This window comes from Pteropus alecto, unplaced genomic scaffold, assembly GCF_000325575.1.
Source record: "Pteropus alecto unplaced genomic scaffold, ASM32557v1 scaffold42, whole genome shotgun sequence".
NCBI classification, from domain to species: domain Eukaryota; kingdom Metazoa; phylum Chordata; class Mammalia; order Chiroptera; family Pteropodidae; genus Pteropus; species Pteropus alecto.
The window spans coordinates 13,394,459-13,413,767 of NW_006434825.1; the positions used below are offsets into that span (position 1 = coordinate 13,394,459).

Consider the following 19,309-nt stretch of genomic DNA (forward strand, 5'->3'; position numbering starts at 1 on the left):
TAGATGCTATGATGGGAAGAATTATAAGATGGGACTATCTGAGCAAGGAAAATAACCTGTAATTGGTGGGGGGCATCTTGGAAGAGATGATATATAAGAAAAGGAGCCAGATGAAAAATATGAGAGTGTGTCCTAGGTCAAAGATGAGTGATTGCAAAAGATCAGGGAATATGGAACATGGAGCACTGTGAGAAATGAAGGTAGTTGAGGGTGATTGGAAAGTCAAGTGCTTTGATCAGAGTGGTCCATTTAGACTTACAAGTCAACACTCATAGGATTTTGTAGCCTGCCTTCATACTCTTTGGGTCTGAAGAAACTCGAATCTAAGTACAGGCACTCCTCAATTTTTAATGGGGTTATGTACCAATAAATCCATCATAAGCTGAATATATTGTAAGTTGAAAATGCATTTAGTATATCTAACACACCTAACCTACTCAACAGTATAGCTTAGCCTAGCCTACCTTAAATGTGTTCAGAATACAATATCCAAAAAGCACTGACAATCTATAGAGTATTGGTTATTTACCCTTGTGATCACATGCCTGACTGGAAGCTGTGACTTGCTGCTGCTTACTGTCCAGCATCATGAGAGAGTATTGTACCACATATTGCTAGCCTGGGAAAAGATAAAAGTTTACAATTTGAAGTATGGTTTCTCCTGAATGCATATTGCATTTGCACCATTGTAAAGCTGAAAAATTGTAAATTGTACCATCCTAAGTTGGGAATCGTCTGCATTTATAAGTCATGAGTAAAGTGTTCTAATGTCCTCATGTTGTTTTAAGAAGGTAAGAAAATTGAAGAACATTTGACTTTAATAAGTTTATAATTTGTAGGCTAACTTCTATAACAATGAAAATAAATGTATAATTTCTAAACTAGTAGAGAAGAAAAATGAAGAGAGAAAATCACAACCCAAAATAAGGCAAAAAAAAAAAAAAAAAAAAGGAGAGAAAAGATGACATAAATAGAAAACCTGTAATAAGATGGTAGATACAAATACAAACATGTTGGTAATTATAGTAAATGTAGACAGACTAAATTAAAGGACAGAAGTTATCAGATTGAATTAAAAAAGAACAAAACCTAATCATGTGCTATTGATAAGAAGCTCATCTGAAACATAAGGATATAGAAGGGCTAAAAATAAAAACATGGAAGACAGTACACCAGGAGGATGCCAAACAAAATAAAGCTTGGGTAGTTATATTAATATCAGATAAAGTTTAAGCAAATCACATTACTGAAGATAAAGAGGATCATTTCTTAATTAAATGTCTTATTCACCAGGAAAATATAATAATTTAAATTTTATGCACCTGATAACAAGGCCCCAGAATATATAAAGCAAAAATTGGGAGAACTACACAAAGAAATAGATAAAACTACAATAATCTTTTTTAGTCATTGGTAGATTCAAGTAGACAAAAATTCTATATGGGAATAGAAAATGTGATTAACACAAAAAACTTGACCTAACAGAACCATAGAAAATACTCTACCCAACAGCTGCTGAATATCTATCTATCTATCTATCTATCTATCTATCTATCTATCTATCTATCTATCTATCTATATCTTTTTAAGCACATATGGACTGTTTATGCAAATTGATCATATTCTGGGCTTTTAAGCAAGTCGCAATATATTTCAAGGCATTCAATCGTATAGTCTACATTCTCTTTCTCAATGTGATCAACTATAAAAAAAACAACTAGAAGGATCTCCCAGGAATATGTTATTGTTTAATAAGGAACCAGAAACCATTTTGAGTATTTCAAACTGAGGAGATTTTGAGAATTTGTTGCAAAGGTGTTGGAAGGGCTGGAAGAACAAAATGGAAAATGTGGTTATACAGAATTGATGAATTCTGTGCTTCTGGGATGCTACTGTCATGCCCTGTTGCTGTTGCCACCATCAAAGAGGCATAGCCAAAAGCTCTGCTAGAGGCAAAAAAATGACTTCTTCCTTCATTTTGCCTTCCAATCTCTTATTAGTGCCTCCCACTGAGAGAAATCAACAGGAAGATAGATGGGAAGGGAATTTGGGAAATATAATTGCAGACTCCCAGCTCTGTCATTATGGGGGAGATAATTGAAGAGCAAATGGAGGACAACAGATACTGTTCAGCACAGGGCATCCCTTTAGCTACTCAGCACCTATGTGCACTCTTAGACACCCATACAACTACAATAAAAGTAACATTGTGCTTCTGCCTAATAAGTTGAAACTATCTCTTATACCAAACAAAGGTGCACTTCTCTTTTCCCCAAAATGGAAGCTATAGAATCCTATCACTGAATCCATATCTGGATGATGTTAATTTCTCTTCTAATTTAGTAAACTCCCACGTGGATGTCTTGTAACCTAAAGACTAAATTGCAAATTTAGCCACTACCAATATGAAATAAAATGATAAGGGAAAGGGAGAGGGGGAAAAGATTAAAATATACAAATATACAGATGATAAGCAAAGAAAAATATACTTTGCTGCTATAATGCAATTAACTTAGAAATCAATAACAAAAATAAAACTGGAAAAAAGTGTACATTGGAAATTAGGAAAGAGCTTCTAAACAAAGAGCCAATAAAGAGAATTATAAAATAATTAGAACTGATTTATAATAAAAATATTAAATGTCAAAACTGGTGGAATGCACCTAAACCAGAACTGAGAGGGAATTTTGTGGCATTAAATACTGTAACAGGAAAGAATTAATGCAATAAGCTTCCATCTTAATTAAGTGCAAAAAAAGTAGAAGGAAGTAGTAAACATAAAAGCTGAAATCAATACGGTAGAAATTAAGCTTTTTAATGAAGAGGATCTATAAAGCTAACTAAGTTATTTGAAAAGATTAACATAATTGACAAACCCCTAGTAAGATTGACTGAGAAATAATCATTATCAGGATTGGAAAAGGAACAAAAAATGTTCTGGATATCACAATGATAATCAAAGGCTATAATGATAAACTTCAGACTATAACTTTGAAAATTGATAAGAAATCAACAGAATCTACCAAAAATATAATCTACCAAAACTGCCTCAAGCATAAATAGAAAACCCAAACATTAACAAAACCATCAAAGAAATTGAATCCAATGTAAAAATTGTTCCTACAACAAAAACTCTAGTCCCAGCAAAATCTACAAACATTCTGGGAAAAATAATTCCAAATTTACTCCATTCCAGAGCATATCCTTGATACCAAAGTCTGACATACATAATATAAGAAGCAATTACAGGCCAATATTACAATGAAAATGCATGCAAAAATCCTGTACAAAATATTAGCAAATCAAAATCTCTTAATATGTATAAAGGGCAAAGAAACATGAGCAAGTGGTGTTTGTCCCAGGAATATTAGGTTGGTTTAACTTTTAGAAAGTTAATGTTATTTACCACATTAATAGGTTGAAAGAGAAAAATCATACCACTTCAAGTGATGCAAACAAGCATTTGATGAAATTCACCATAAAATTAGAAAATACTCAGCAAACTGAGATCGGAAGGGAGATTCCTTAAACTAGCCAAGGATTTCTAAAAACAATAACTGTCATACTTAATGGTGAAACTTTGATGCCTTATGTTTGGGATTAGCAAAAGACAAGGATGTCCCTACAGCTGTTTTATTCAACAGTCTATGGAAGTTTCTGATGAACACCATGAAGAACAAGAAATAAAAAGTATCAGGACTTGATGAGAGGAAAGAAAACTGTTGTATTTACAGATGATACGATTGTGTAGAAAATACAAGGAAAGCTACAAGTAATTTATTAGAATTAATAAGTTAGTTTAGAAAGGTAGTTGAATATAAAATCAATATACAAAAATCAATTGCATTTCTACATGCCAGTAACAAACATTCAGAAAATGAATAAAAGAGATGCTTATAATAGCACAAAGCTATGAAGCACTGAAGAATAAATCTAACAAAAGAGATGCAAGAGCTTTATGGAAAAAGTTGTAAAATTTTATTGAAGGATATCAAAGAAGACCTAACCAAATAGAGAGATAAGCCAAGCTTATTGACAGCTTATTGTAAAGGTGTCAATTTTCCTCTAATTGATTTAGATTCAATGCAGTTCTATTTAGAATCCATGTAGGATTTTTGTGTGTGTGTGAAATTTGATAAGCTAGTTATGTGGCAGTGCAAGGGACCAAGAATAACTACATTGTTCATAAAGACAAAGAACAAAGTTCAAGAAATTGCCAAGCAAGATCAAACTTTATAAAACCATAGTAATTGAGACACTTCGGTAGTGTTACCGAGACAGTACTACAAGGGAGCATAAGGAAGCTGAGATAGAGATTCACACATATAATAACATTTGATATGTGACAGAGGCAAAAGAGGCAGAGTCTGGTGGCTAAAGGGGGTGTGACTGTTTGGAGTCTATTCCCTTACCTGCTCCTGGCTGGGTAATACAGAACCCTGACATTTCCTGTGCAAAATGCTCTGGGCCCCTCCTTCCAAGGGTAAGCTATATCTCTAGTGTGCATGTCTTGGCTGAAGGGATGGCTATTTGTGTATAACTGCTTGCATATGGAGTTGTATGGAGCTTGGAATGTGGGCTTGACTGATCACATGTATGCACGTGAGACCCCCTAATGGAGCACTATAGAGCTGGGCGAGAAGTGGATGGGTCATGCACCAGGGCTCTAAAGCTAGAGTATGATGCCTCTCCCCTCATTCTGATGGGTGCTGCCACATTCTAGCCAGAAATTCTGAGAAGCTGAAATATTTAAATCAGTGCTTCTAAACTGTGATGAAAATCTAGTTTTTAAAAAAAGATTTCAAATTCATCACAGACAAATACTTTGTTAAATGCATTAAAAGTAATTGCAAGAAAAATTAAATTTAAAAAGTATTCAACCAATGTAACATTACTTGGTCACACTGCTAGAAAACTTTGTAAACACTCTCAATTTCTATGCTTATTTGTTGTGGACCAATAACATAATTTGCAGACTTACCTTGTGGGCCATACTTCAAGTACCATTCACCTAAATTCAAACTTGGCCTTACAGGACATTGTGAAGATATATATTGCCATAATGTGATGACGGCTCATAATTTGTTTAACAGTTTAAATGTAGACATAGTATGTGGGTCTCCATCCATCTGTATGCTAAATCCCAGTCCTGTAAGTGATAGGAATGAGCCTGCTTCCAGCATCAGCCCTCTTCTGCTCCCAGGGGAATACCAGCTGGTAGGCAGCCACCCCTCTCTTTGACAGCTGAAATGCCGCATTCTCTCACTTACCTGTTGGTTGTTTGAACACCCACTGGATCCAAGAATAGTCGGATCCCTCCAGAGGTCCAGAGTCTCATCTCTTTTCCCTTACTCTAAGGGCATAAGCTGATTCCTGATGTTATTATTTGGGTTACTACAAGATATCCTCTCCACCTTTTCTGTTTCTTCAGCCTTCTAATACCCATGTAACCGTTCCCTGTATTAAATTCCTTCTATCTAAAATATTTTGTCTGGTTTTGGTTTTCTTAACTGGACCTTGACTTATACAACTTAGGAGTCAATAAGGAAAAGACAAATAACCCAGTAGAAATCTGGGCAAAAGTCTTAAATAGGCACTTCATAAAGAAAGAAAGGCCAATAAATGTAGGAAATGTATTCATCTCATTAATAATTAGAGAAATACAAAGTGAGAGCACAATGAGATAGCATACATTCACCACAAATATAAACATATGTTGTATGATATGAAAGAAAGTCTGGGTCTAAACTGGCACAAATACTTTGACAGACAGTTGGGCACTCCTATGGGAGTTGAGATTTACATACTCTCAATAGTCCTGCAAGTCCCTTCTCAAATGTCCACCTTTGAGAATCTCTTGCATTTATGTGCACCAGGATTCACGTATGTAAAAGTACATAGTAGTATTGCTTATAAGAGCCAAACAAAACAAAAGAACAAAGCTGGAAATGATTCCATGTCCATTAACAACAAATTAGATAATTGAATTGTGGTATTCGTACAGTGGAAATGCGAAACAAACTATAGCTCTCTGCCTTCAGTATGAATGCTCTCCCAAGCATATGTCCATTTATTGAGTGCTTACTATATGCCAGGTACTATTCCACATGCTGGGGATGCCAAATGGAATTTATATTCCAGCAAGAGAGAAGATAGAAAACAATAAGTGTATTAAATAATGGGAATGTCAAAGTGATGAGTGGTTTGGGAAAATAAAAGGAATACATGGAAAGGGAATCAGGAATTTCTGGGAGTGGAATAGAGTGTGTGTGTGTGTGTGTGTGTGTGTGTTTGAAATTTTCAATAGGGATATCAGATAGGCTTCACTGAGAATGCGACATTACAGAAAAGACTTGCCAGTGGTAATGTTTGTGTCAGGGGGACTTCGGTGGGGGAGAACCGTGCAGGCAGAGGGCACAGCCAATGCAAAGGCACAAGTAGGGACATTTCTGAGAAGGAGGTAGTATGGCTAGAGGGAAGTAAGATTAGATTGGAGAAGTAAGTTATGCGTTGAGATCATGGAGAGACCCATTGGCTTTCTTGCTTTTACTGAGTTGAGCAGCCACTGCAGAATTTTGAGCAGAGGCAGTGCCCCAACTTGACTTATTGATTAATTAGATTGCTTTGGCTGCCACATTGTGAATAGAGTTGGAGAATGGGCCATAATGAACGAACAAAAGAAGCATGTTACTGAAATAATATATATACAGTATTTTTTTGTTTATGTGAAGACCCAAAGTAGCCAAATTAAACAATACCCTGTCAGGACATACACACACAGGTGGTAAAACTATAAAGAAAGCACAAGGAAGATCCAGACAGAGTTAGAGTACAGGTTACCTCTGGGCTAGAGCAGATGATGCAGTGGGGGAGGGGCACACAAGGATTCTGAGTGGCCATGTTCTGTTTCTTAATCTGAGTGGGACTTCTACTTATTGTCACTTTATTAATACTGTAACTTCTAAGCATGTGTTTTAGTCATATATTTTGCACACAAAATAAGAAGAGAAACAAATAGGAAAAAAAACTTATTAGTAATTGCCTAAACTGTCATTTATATAACAGGTTGATATTTTTCTAGATTAAGACAAAAACTTAAGTTTTGCTCAAATATCTGGGAAATATAAATAAAAGAATGTCGTTACATTATTTGGGTATGAGTTGTCCCTGATATGTAGATGTCAACTTTTGAATATTAAAATAACACAATAAAACAGAGAATTGAATGTCAGCCAATGTATTTATAGGCTAGAGACTGCCAATTTAGATAAACATACTTATCAGTTAGGAAGTACTTTGTGAGCACCTGCTACATGTGCAAGAGTATTGAGTGAGTATAGAGGAATATTTAATCTCGCTAGCTAGATGAGATCAATATTACCAATTAATTACCTAAGACATTGTATTGTTAATTGCTCAGTTGTGTGACACTATATGAAAAGTGCTGACAATAATCTCTGAGAATCCCAGATGTAGTGTTCAGATATAGTCCATGTCTTTATTTTAGAATCAATGGTAACCTGAGTACAGATATTTATAGTCGATTTTTATGATCATATCAAGGAAGTAGATTATGAAAAACAACTTGCTGTTCTGTATTTATGTGATTACCAGGTATCTTTGATGTTTAATAATTTCACAGATACTTTGGCCAACATGCTCAGCTTTCTCTTCATGATTCTTCATTTGCTCAGAACATTCCCGTGTTTCTCTTTCTATAGTAAATAGATGCAAACGGCCTTAGAAAAGATCATTCCTTCTGCTTTTGCATTTCACATATTCTTCGATTTGAGTGAAATTATTAAGTATTTTAGCTTAAAACACCCAAGAGGTCATGAATACCACAACTTCAGGAATTTTTAATTTCTTCTGATTAATTATTTCAAAAAGAACTTAAAAACAAAATAAACTGGTAATTGAGAATTTACCTTCATTAAGCAGACTGAAGGAGGTATTTAAACTTGCTTTTGTGGAAAATTTTGTTTCGTAGTGCTTTGTTATATTTTAAGATGTTGATGAAATACAGTAACAGCTTAATATCTTTATTACTGATTACTATATTATAGATTATAAAGTACTTGCTAATTCACATACATATGTCATCAAGTGATGATTTTTCTTTGGAGCTCTGGAAAGGAAAACTATTTTAAAGTCTTATGCCCAAGAACAAAATTGGTTATGTTGACTGCTTAACATGGCTCTACTTTTCATAAATACATATTGAGAAGGAAAAAATGTTTAGTCTTTGTACTGTGCTTTGATGTATGGCTAGAGCCCAAAATAAATGGTATATTTCAGTAAACTATTGAAAAGTCTGACTTTACTGTAATGGTGAGTTAGTTCTTTGTTATGTATGAATTTGCCTTGAAATATTTTATCCTTGGAAACATTTGCATGTGCTTGCAATGGGTTAGTAGTCCCATTTGCTTTTTTTTTTTTTGCTAAATTCTATTCATTGCCCCTTCCCACTTCTGGTTACCCCATCCTCTCAAGCTGTGTTAATATTGAGAATTATCCAGGAGGAAAAGTAGAAATGAGGAGAGTATGGTCTCAGAGGTACATGTTTGTCTTTTGCTTTATTTTTTTGACATTGTTTTGGCCTTAAGCAAAAAAAAAAAAAAAAAAAAAAAAAAAAAAAAAAAAAAAAAAAAAAAAAAAAAAAAAAAAAAATTTTACCAACTGAGTATGGAAAGAAAGTACCTCAACAAAATAAAGGCCATATATAACAAGCCTACAACTAACATTATACTTAAAGGTAAAAAACTGAAAACTGTGTCTAAGATCAGGAACAAGACAAGGATGTCCATACTTGACGTTTTTATTCAACATAGTACCTAAGTCCTAGATAGAGCCACCAACATTATTTCTAGGGATGAAATTAACAGCAGAGTGCAGCAGCTCACAGATGTCAGAATAATAGCTGGCCATCTGAGTGTCAAGAGTTGACTGGAGCCATATCTGTTTGGGAATTTTAAATGCCTTAAAGGGTTTATAGAATCTTGGGTCAGCTTAATTTGACTTTTTCCCCCTCACCCAACTACTGCCCCAATCCCTGCCCTCAATTGTTCTCACTGAGAAATTTAAGCTATAAATTCTGTTCTGTGTTTTAGTGAGTATTCCTTGCAGTATACCAAAGTGAGCAGCAATTATTTTGAAAATAGGTGTGCAGGAATATAGACTAAGAAGACTTCAGTGTGTCTGAGATAATGATGTTTAGATAGATTGTAATTCAGTGAGAGTAGAGGGTTCTTCGGTACCTTTCCAAAGGTCGCTCTTTCAGTTTTAAGCTCTTTGAGGTATTTGATAAGGAGGCGCTATTAAAATTTAAATATTTAACACTTTGCATGCTGTTGTGATTCCTGAGTTTCTAGACCTGGTTAATGTTTTTTCCTTTCTAAGAACTAAGAGTTCCTTAATGATCTCCTTGAGGGCAAAGATAGCGTCACTTTAACTGTGTGTCCTAGGATGTTCAATAATATTTGTGGAATGTAAGGCCAAATGAGAGGGCCCATTTGGCTTAAGGTAATGCTAGCTTTTCCTTAACTACTACTGAAATAATTGTCCCTCTCCTCCTTCATTATCTCTAAACAGCATTCATTGAAGGCTTGTGTGTTAGTTTTCACAAATACTATACATTCTGTTGGCTAGGTTGTATTAATAATCTCAACCGGGAAGAGTTTCATGTTTGAAGCAATCGGGTCTTCTGAAAAGCATTTGTCTGTTTGCTCTCATACCCATTCCCTGTCCTTCCCTTCTCTTTGTATTATAGGACCAAGACCTGCAGTCTGTTTCTCAGATTCCCTTGCTAACTCTGCTCTTTTTCCTCTTTCCTTCTTTCTTTCCTCTCTTCCTCCCTACCCCTTTTCTTTCCTTCCTTTTAATTGAAATATAATTCAGATACCATAAAATCTACCCTTTTAAAGCATACAGTTTAGTTGTTTTTTTTAGTATATTCACAGACTTGTGCAACCATCACCACTAATTCTAGAACATTTTCATCATTCCAGAGAGATACCGTGTACCTATTAGAAGTAGCTCCCAATTCACCTTTCCTCACAGCCCATGGAAACCATGGGATCCATTTTTTGTCTTTATGGATTTGCCTGTTCTGTACGTTTCATATAAATGGAATTATATAATATGTGGCCTATGCGACTGGCTTTTTTTTTTTTTTTCACTTAGCATAATGTCTTCAAGGTTCATCCATGTTGTAGTATGTATCAATACTTCAATTTTATGGCCAAATGATATTCCATTTTATGGATATAACACATTTTTGTTCATTTATCAATTGATGAACATTTGGTTGTTTCCATTTTTTTTTTCTTTTTTTGCTATTGTGAACACTGCTATAAACATTTATGTACAAGTTTTTGTGTGAACCTATGTTTTCAGTTTGCAGATTGAAATTCTTAATTCTCTTAAGGAAAAAGAGATATACCTAGTTGAATAGAACAGCTTGATCATTTATAGAAGCTCTACACTGAGGAACTGGATGGTTCGCTTCTTCTGCAAATCTCTGCATTGTCTAATTGTCCTTTCTTCTGCCGTTTATTTGGCTTTTCCAGCCCCTTTGTAACTAGTTCCCTGTGTAAAATATTCTTTATTAAAATACCTGGTATGGACTCTATTTCCTTGACTGAGCTCTGACTGAGATGGTTTCATTTATGTTATGCATAAAAATCAAGGCTATTTGCCTTTCAAGTTTCTTCTTCTTTTGCATAACTGAGAAACCACAGTTATGCAAAAGAGAAAAAGAAACCACAAAGTTATTAGCATTGTCAGGAACAGAGTTTTTGGTTGGGTAGATTTTGTAAGTTTGTTTGGTAATTTGCTGCCATCTCTAAGCTGGTGGCAGTTCTTTTGAACCTATCCTTTTTTCCCAAACTGTCCCCAACTTTGAATGTAAGTAGTTTTTTTGGAAAGTGATTCCAGGACACTCCACAGTATTTCACTTGTCACATTGGAGCAAGAAGTGACTTGGCTGCTTCCCAGGGAATGAATTCCCCCAGACTCCAGATATGGTCTTGTAGCCAGAGATGGTCCTGTGGCCAGAGAAAGCCTGCAGGCAGGGGCCCAGGTGCTTGCAATGAGAACCTGTGTAGTGTGTTTGTGTGTAGAGGGTGAGAGAGAGAGTAGGGAAGAGAATCTGTAAACTCCTTCAGGGTACAGACCTTGTATCTGTATTTTTAAATTTTACTTATAAATAATAAGAATTAGTTGGATTCATGAAGGAAACTGCCCACAGAAAGAAGCTTCCTGAATCATATGTAGGAACTGTCACCTTGTATTTACACTGGACTCTTCTTTCAGGTAGTGGCTGATGAAAATTATGTGTTTTTAGAAAGAACCACAAATTCTCAATTTGTAACCAGACCATCAGCTGCACTGTCAACACTCCTTGAAAAAAAGCCTCATAGAAATACAAAGTTATAGGGTTCTTGTTGACTTTAGCTGCAGAGAATAAAACCTAGAAGAGAAAATAAAATCTCACCCCCAGACTTTTCACAGGCACAAAGCAGAATGCTTCAGAAGTCTGTGAGAAATGATGGGTACTAAACAAAAAAAGATTGATTAAAAAAATCAGAAAGCTAGAGGAGTTTCTTAAAACAATGGACCAACAGTGATAAAAATGTAAATTAGTAGTTGCCTCTGGATCTCTTAACCAGCGGAATAAATTTAGATGCAATCGGTCCTCCTCCCTTGGATTAAAGTTTCTTTTCATTAGGTTGAAAGCAAAGCGATAGGAAAAGTGGTGAGTTTTAAAAGTTATTGAGAAATGACATGTAAATGGGTTAAAGCCACTGGCATTTGGGAAATTTCTCTTGCATTCTTAAATCTAGCCCAAGGCTCCCTTGGGGCAGGGCCATGTCACATCTAAACCATTTTGAAGACTCCAGTTTCCCCTGGTCCTCACGGGTCATTGTTATGTAAGTTAATTACAGAAACTTTGCTATCTGTGCCTTGCCCTGTACAATCTGCAGTAGGAAGTGGCATTTAATCCTGTCTGGCATGGTTTGTCTCCTTGTTCAGAAGGCAACAGCAATTTATACTTTGCCTTTAGCATCCTCCACCTTCTTTTTCATTCCGCCTTCAACTCTTCTGCCCATATCACTCCTCCTTTCCTATAGGCAGTGTAAGCTTCAGCAAATCTTATCACCGCTCTGATCCTCAGATTCCCCAGCTGTAGACAGCAAATAATAATAGTAGCTACTTGGTAGTTGTTGTCAGAGTTAAATGAGAAAATACATATTGATAGCTCCATGTAGTGGCTGGACACAGTAGTGCTGAGTAACTGGTGGCAGTTATGAGCCCTTCAGCCCTACTCATCTGCCTTTTTTCTTCTTTAGTTACCCCATTACCTGCTGCTTCAATCTTACACTTGTCTTTCTTTCTCTCTTGCTTTCAGCCTCTCACATCTTTTTGTGGCTCTTTTCCTCCTGCTCTGACCCCAAATGCAAAATACAACTAACTAACAACCTCCATTCCCACCAAGTCAGCTCTAACTGAAGTTACTGCTCTATTTTTTCCCCTTTTACTGCTAAACTTCTTGGAACAGTTGTCTGTACCTGTCACATTCCCTTCCCTTCCTAGTTACTCTGCAGCATGTCCTTGCTTTGGCTTTGACAGTTTATTCTCCTGAATGTAACCCTTCTCAACCTCATGAATACGCTCCTGCAGGCTACAACCTGGTGGCTTCTTTTAATTCTTTATCTTCCTTAACTTCTTGACTGTATTTCACACAGGTGCTTTCCCCTTTCTTGAAGATGTCTGTGCTTTTGACCTCCATGGCTATGCTCTCTGGATCCCCTTTCCTTCCTGACCACTCATCTTTATTTGTCCTGTTGCTCTCCCCGCCCCGCCCCCCGCCCCCAAGGCTCATGATTCCAAGATTTTGCCCCAAGAATTCTTACTCTTCCTGAGAGTGCTGTCTGAGCAGATCTATATCCAAGGCTTTGTTATCATTGTCTCAAGAGGGGATTTTACTGGCCATTTCTAACAGACTGGGCACTACCTCCAGACCAAACCAATTATCTTCTCGCACACACCTGTTCCTTTATTCTTTCTTACATTTAATGATATTAGCATCCCCCCAGTTGCATCAGGAAACCTACTTCATTTTGACTCTTCAGCCACTCACACCAATGTCCATCCCACCATTTTATTTCTTGGCTTTCAGATCTCCTTCCTCTTCATTCTTCTCTACTCTAAACCTTTGTGGTCTCCCAAACTGATTGTTATGATGGCAATTTCAGTGATCTCTAGACCGAAAAATACCAAGGATTGCAGCAATCACCAGAAGCTAGGAGAGAGGCATAAAGCGAATTTTCCCTTAGAGCATCCAGAAAGAATCAGCCCTGCTAAAAACTTGACTCCCAACTTCTGGCCTCCAGAACTGAGAAATAATAATTTCTGTTATTTTAAGGCACTGGTTTGTGGTAATTTGTTATGGTAGCTTGCAGGAATATAGCCTCCCTTCCCAAACCTGCTCATTATACTCAGTCTTAATATTTCTTTATACAAGGTGCTTCCAGGCTTCTGTTCCAGGCCTTTTCCTCTGTCTGGAATGTGCCCTGTTCTCCCCTTCTCTTGCTTTTCTCCCACCATGTAGTAAACTGTGGTCTCTGCTCAGATTTACCACCTCAGAATCCCTTCCTCCTCACCCTGCCACTTTATCTGTACACAGTCCTTTGTTTATATCACATTGTTGTATTTTCTCTTTCCGTGATGTATCTAGTTTGTCATTCAGTGTCTGTGTCTCTATTAACCCATGAATTTCTAGGAGTTGAGGCTGTTTCATCTTTATATTCCCACAGCTTGGGATGTGATGGGCACAAAAATGACTTCCATTAAATACTTAATGAAAGGATCTCTATTTTATTGTTATAATTGTTGTGTTTTATTATTATTATTTTTAAATTTCATTTTTTATTATTTTCAAGTATATGAAAGGCTCTCTTTTTGTTTGTTTCTATCTTTTTAAATCCAAGCTTATTTCTTTCATGCTCTTTGAAAGGTGTGTGTAAAAATAAATGTGACTTTGGATGTCAAAATAGGCCATAGTGAGATCAAAAGTTAAGTCTTCTTGGCCTTACTATAAGAAACTGCTATTTAAAATTTGTTTAATTTAGAACATTTTATTTTATGAAGATATATGGTAGAGTGAAAGGAATAAACCAGTAAATAACTGTCTTGAAATTCTGGAGAGTGAAAGCAGTGGTGATTTCATCAAAGGCTATTAAGAGTAAGGTCATTGTCAGCAAATCAGAGAAATATTTGAGATAATTAATTGAGGTGAGTTCATGGTATTAAAGACCTGAAAAGCTTTTATGCCCAGAATTATTCTTCATGCCATCTCCTGCCACAATGTGTGGGAAATGAGTTAGGAAGAAAATTTGTGGGAAGAGGCGGAAAACTTTTTTTTTAGTCTATAATCAGTTGAAGGTGATAATAAGACAGGCTTCATTTAAAGACCAAGAAAGGGTTTTGCTCTAAGGAAAGAAACTGGATTACAAAGGGGAAGACCAAGCATACCAAGGACTCTTGTTTATTGAATTACCTTGTGTTTTTAGAATTATTTTCTAACATCACAGCATTGATCACTAATTAGAATAATCAGTTCAGTATTTCCAATAAGGGGGAAAAAATCCCTGACTCCAAAAGGTTCTTAAACCATAAATCAAATCCTTACGAGGTTATGAAGTTGAAAAGACTCATTGTGTTCTTAAATATCAGTTCTAAAAAAAAAGAATGATTTTTGGTAATAAATTCAGGTTTCCTGAAGTGACATATAAGTTGCAAGTTGTTTTTCTATGGGCTTTGCCAGAAAAAGTTTTTTAAAAAATATTCTTTTATTTGTGGCTAAGAAAGAATCACCCCTTTACCAGAGGTGTTCTGGCTGCTCTCACTGTCTAAGTCCTTTTTTGCAGCTCCTACCCAGTGAATCTGGGGTTGTCCTGCAAAAAGAATGTTTCTGGAATTGCATCTCTCTCTTTTACTTCTGTACATGATGCTTATCTCCAGCATTCTTGGAAACTCCCGCATATACCCCATAAAAAAATTGGTTAAGAGAGGAAATTTGCTGAGCAGATTCTGACAGTCTCTGGCTATAGATACTTACAGTCAATAGTTGGTAGCTTTAGATTCTGTTTCAGTTATCTATTGCCTAAAACTTTTTGTAAAAAGAAAAGAATTTTTCTCATGATTCTGTGGGTTGACTGGGCTTAGCTGGGAGGTATTTCCGCCTTATATAATGTCAACTACGGTTGCTCAGTTGGTTGCATTCAGTTGGCATCTTGGCTGGGCTTAAGTTACATGAAAGCCTCATTCAAATGTCCCATAGTTTGCTTCTCCCCATGTTCTTTTCATGTGGCTAGCTGGGCCTCCTTACAGCCTGGTGGTCTCAGGTTAGTCAGACTTCTTATACTGCAACTGGCTTCAAGAGGGGAAGCAGAAGTTGCCAAGCCTTTTATAGGACTGGTTCTGGCACAGTGTCACTTTTACCCAAGTTACAAGACCAACTGAAATTCAAAGAAGGCAATTAGATGCCACTTCTTGATGGGCAGAATGGCTTGCTCATACAGGTAGAAAAAAATTTGATGGCAACCATCTTTGGAGAGTACCTACCACAGCCTCATTACTCACTTTAAATTAGCAATATTTAATATTATAAATTAGATTATCTTCAGCTCCCTTTATTAGAGCAATCTTACATTCACTTGCCAGTTCCAGCCAGCATTTTCTGGTCCTTTAGGAAAGCTGATCCTAATTATTCTTAATATAATTAGTTAGGCTTTACTATGTACTCAGGACTGATTTTAGTTCTTTATATATATGATCAAGTTCTTAAAACAACCCTATGAGGAAGATATTATTATCTCTATTTTCTTGATTAAAAAAACTGAGGCTTTGAGTAAATAAGAAAATTGCCCAAGTTCTCACAGCTTGTAAAGTGGTAAAGCCATCTTTGGAAACAAGAAATTTCCGATTTTAAAGTTGCTGCTTTTTGCACTGAAAATGCTGGTTTTCAAGGTTCATCATAAAGTTTCTATTTGAAACTGCTGTCAAATCCATCTGCATTAGACTTGTTGACTTCCCTGAATTCTGCTCACAGAATTTCCCTGAAATAGATGTTCCTGTTCTTGGCACGCAGACCAGGACAAAGGTCTGTGAGATGTTTCCATTAACGGAAACTCCTCTGAGCTTTCTGATTTATGGCTTATCTAAAACCTTTTTGGGACTTTCGCTGTTCCTGCAGACCACCCCTTGAAACCGCCTTCTAATGTTCAGCCACTACCCACCTGAATGGTGTGGAAGATGTTTCCACAACCCCAAGTCTTGTTTTCTTGTCCAATATAAGCATATCTTAATTACATTTTCATTGCTGAAGTCTTAGACTGGCTGTCCAGACAACAGAGAATTTTTCAGTAGGTTAAACAAATATAAGATTGGTTTTGCTATTTTGAATGTTAGATTCTTGTCATGTTCTCTTGTGAACTTTATAGTCTGTTAAACTCTCTACTACATTCCCTAAGGCCATTAGTACTTTCTGAACCTTTCTATATATACTTTGATGTTAATATTTTATGTTTCTGGTCATGTATTTACTGTTCACATCATTAAAAATAGCTAAATTGTTCAACCACAGGCTTTGGATTTTTATTATAATTCTTTAATTCCCTGAAACATGTTTCTGTGATAAAAATGGGAAGTATACCCAGAAATTGGTCAGACTTGTATGTTTTAAATATTACAATTCTATTGTATTTTTGTTATTTTTCATAGAGAACAAAGAGGTAGAACGATAAAAGATCATAAAAAGATTGACTTTTACCCTTTAATACAGTGAGTACAAGAGTTGGCAGTCATAAGGACTGATACCGTCTTATTTCAAAGCCAGGGTGAAGATTTTAATTCAAGGTTGAGATTGGGTCTTCATCAGACCTAAAATACAGGATGACCTTCCTAAATGTAACTCTAGTTACTCACATTGTCTTAGGAGAAGTTTTTCATTCTAGGAAATATAGAGCTACAAATTTTGATAGGTCGTGTTTTCATTTTTACTCAATTCAAAATACTTTGTAATGTCTGTTTGATTTCTTCCTTTACCTGTGAATTATATAGCAGTATATTATTTAGTTTCTAAATGTTTGAGTTTTTCCCTAGATCTTTCAGTTACCAATTTCTAATTTAATTTCAGTATGGTAAGAAAACATATTTGTATGACTTGAATGCTTTTTAATTTTTTTTTACTTCTTTTATGGCTCCAAATATGGTCTATCTTATATAGATTTTAGGCATATGAAATGAGTGTATGCTGCTGTTGTTGGGTGGAGTGTTTGATTAATGTCAAAACAAGTAGGTTAATAGTGTTTTTCATATCTTCTGCATCTTTACTAATTTTCTACTTGTTCTATCAAGTATTGAGATGGGTGGAAATATTAGAATATAATCATGGATTTTCTGTTTCTTTTGCAATTCTTCATGTATTTTCAAGCTCTGTTACTAGGTGCATACATGTTTATGACTTTTATGTCATGTTGGTGAATCAACCCTTTTTATCCTTATGAAATGACTTTTTCTTTATCCTTGACAAGCTTCTTTGTTCTGAAATCTACTTTGTTTGGTATTAATATAGCTACTTTCTTTCAATTTATATCAGTACGATATAGCTTTTTCTATCATTTTTATCTTTACTCTTAAAAAAAATTTGCAGCTACATAGTTCTATGTTGCCTTTTTTCTCCTAATGTAATATTTTTTTGCCTTTTAATTTGGATTTTAGATCATTTACATTTAATGCGATTATTCATATAATTTTATTTGAATCTACTATTTTGCTTTTAATTTTCTGTATGTCCCTTCTGTTTTATGTTCCCTTTATCTTTTTTTTCTGCTTTCCTTTTATATTAATATTTAAGTGATTCTCCTTTGTCTCTTTTGTTGTGTTATTAGCTATAACCGTTGTGCAATTATACTGGTTGCTTTGTGGTTTATATTATATATCTTTTAACATATCACACTCTACCTTCTAGTGATATCCACTCATTGTATAAGAACCTTACAATAGAATTCTTTCATTTCTCCTTTCTCTTGGCCTTTAAGCTATTTCCATACATTTTATATTCACATATGTTAAAGCTCCTATAATACATTGCTATTATTTTTGCTTTAAACAGACAGTTATCTTACAGAGAGTTAAATTAAGAAGACTTCTTTATATTTACCTTTGTATTATCTATTTCCAATGCTCTTTCTTCCTTTGTGTACATTTGGGTTTCCTTCTGGTATCATTTTCATTCTGTTTGAGGCACTTTACCATTTCTTTTACTGCAAGTCCTTTGATGGTGATTAATTTTTCCAATTTTTGATGTCTGGATAAGGTCTTTATTTCATATTCATTTTTCTATCTATTTTCACTTTTTTTTTCCCCCTTCCAATCAGTACTTTAAAGAGTTTGTTACACTATTTCTTAGCTTATATTGTTACCAATATAAGCTGTTGTCTTTATCTTTATTTCTCTGTGTATAACATATCTCTTTTCCCACCCCCCAGCTGTTTTCCCTTTTTTTTCCTTTATCACTGATTTTAAGCAATTTGATTATCATGTATCTTAGTTTTCTTCATGTATTTTGTGCTTAGGGTTCATTGAACTTCTTGAAACCTGGGCGTAGGAAAGGGTTCTGCATCAAAGAGAAGATGTTGGGCCTTTGGGTGGTGAAGCTTGACTTGTGCTGGCAGTGCAGGACTCAGTGCGGCAGCAGGAACTTGAATTTAGAGTTGTGAAACTGTTTGTGCACTGTAGGCAGCAGTCGTTGGCCATGATCTCTTTCACCTTCATGATCTACATCGAGCAGACCCAGGCATGGTGCTGGGCTCCGATATCGTGATAGCACTGGGTGACAGTGCCCACAGTGGTCAGATCCTGGTATACCTGGTACATGTTGGTGCCACTGTGGGAGCTGCATTGTAGCCAGATCCCCGCTAGAGAGATTGCTTAATTATTGTAGACACTACTACATTGTAGACTGAAGACTTCTTCAGTGGAGACACAAAATACCAGAAGCAGGACTTTGTGACAACATGTTTAGGTGCAAACATTTGCATGTGGTAGTAGAGGATTGGTGAGTGGCGTTTGGGAATGAGCAGGCAAAGCCCCACTGCCTTGTACTCTTGCAATGTGCCTGAAGCTTTCATGATATTCTTTCCATTCTCACCACCGCCCACAAAAGGGCTTATAGTTTTCATCAAATTTGAAAAATTTCAGCCATTAGTTCTTCAAATATTTGTTACCTGCCCATCCTTTCAGG

At 35.8% G+C, this 19,309-nt stretch overlaps 1 pseudogene; it reads right to left on the reverse strand.

The window, feature by feature from the left end:
- Nucleotides 1-18,637: 18,637 nt before the first annotated feature.
- LOC112478147 lies at nt 18,638-19,196 on the reverse strand (annotated as a pseudogene).
- Nucleotides 19,197-19,309: the final 113 nt, after the last annotated feature.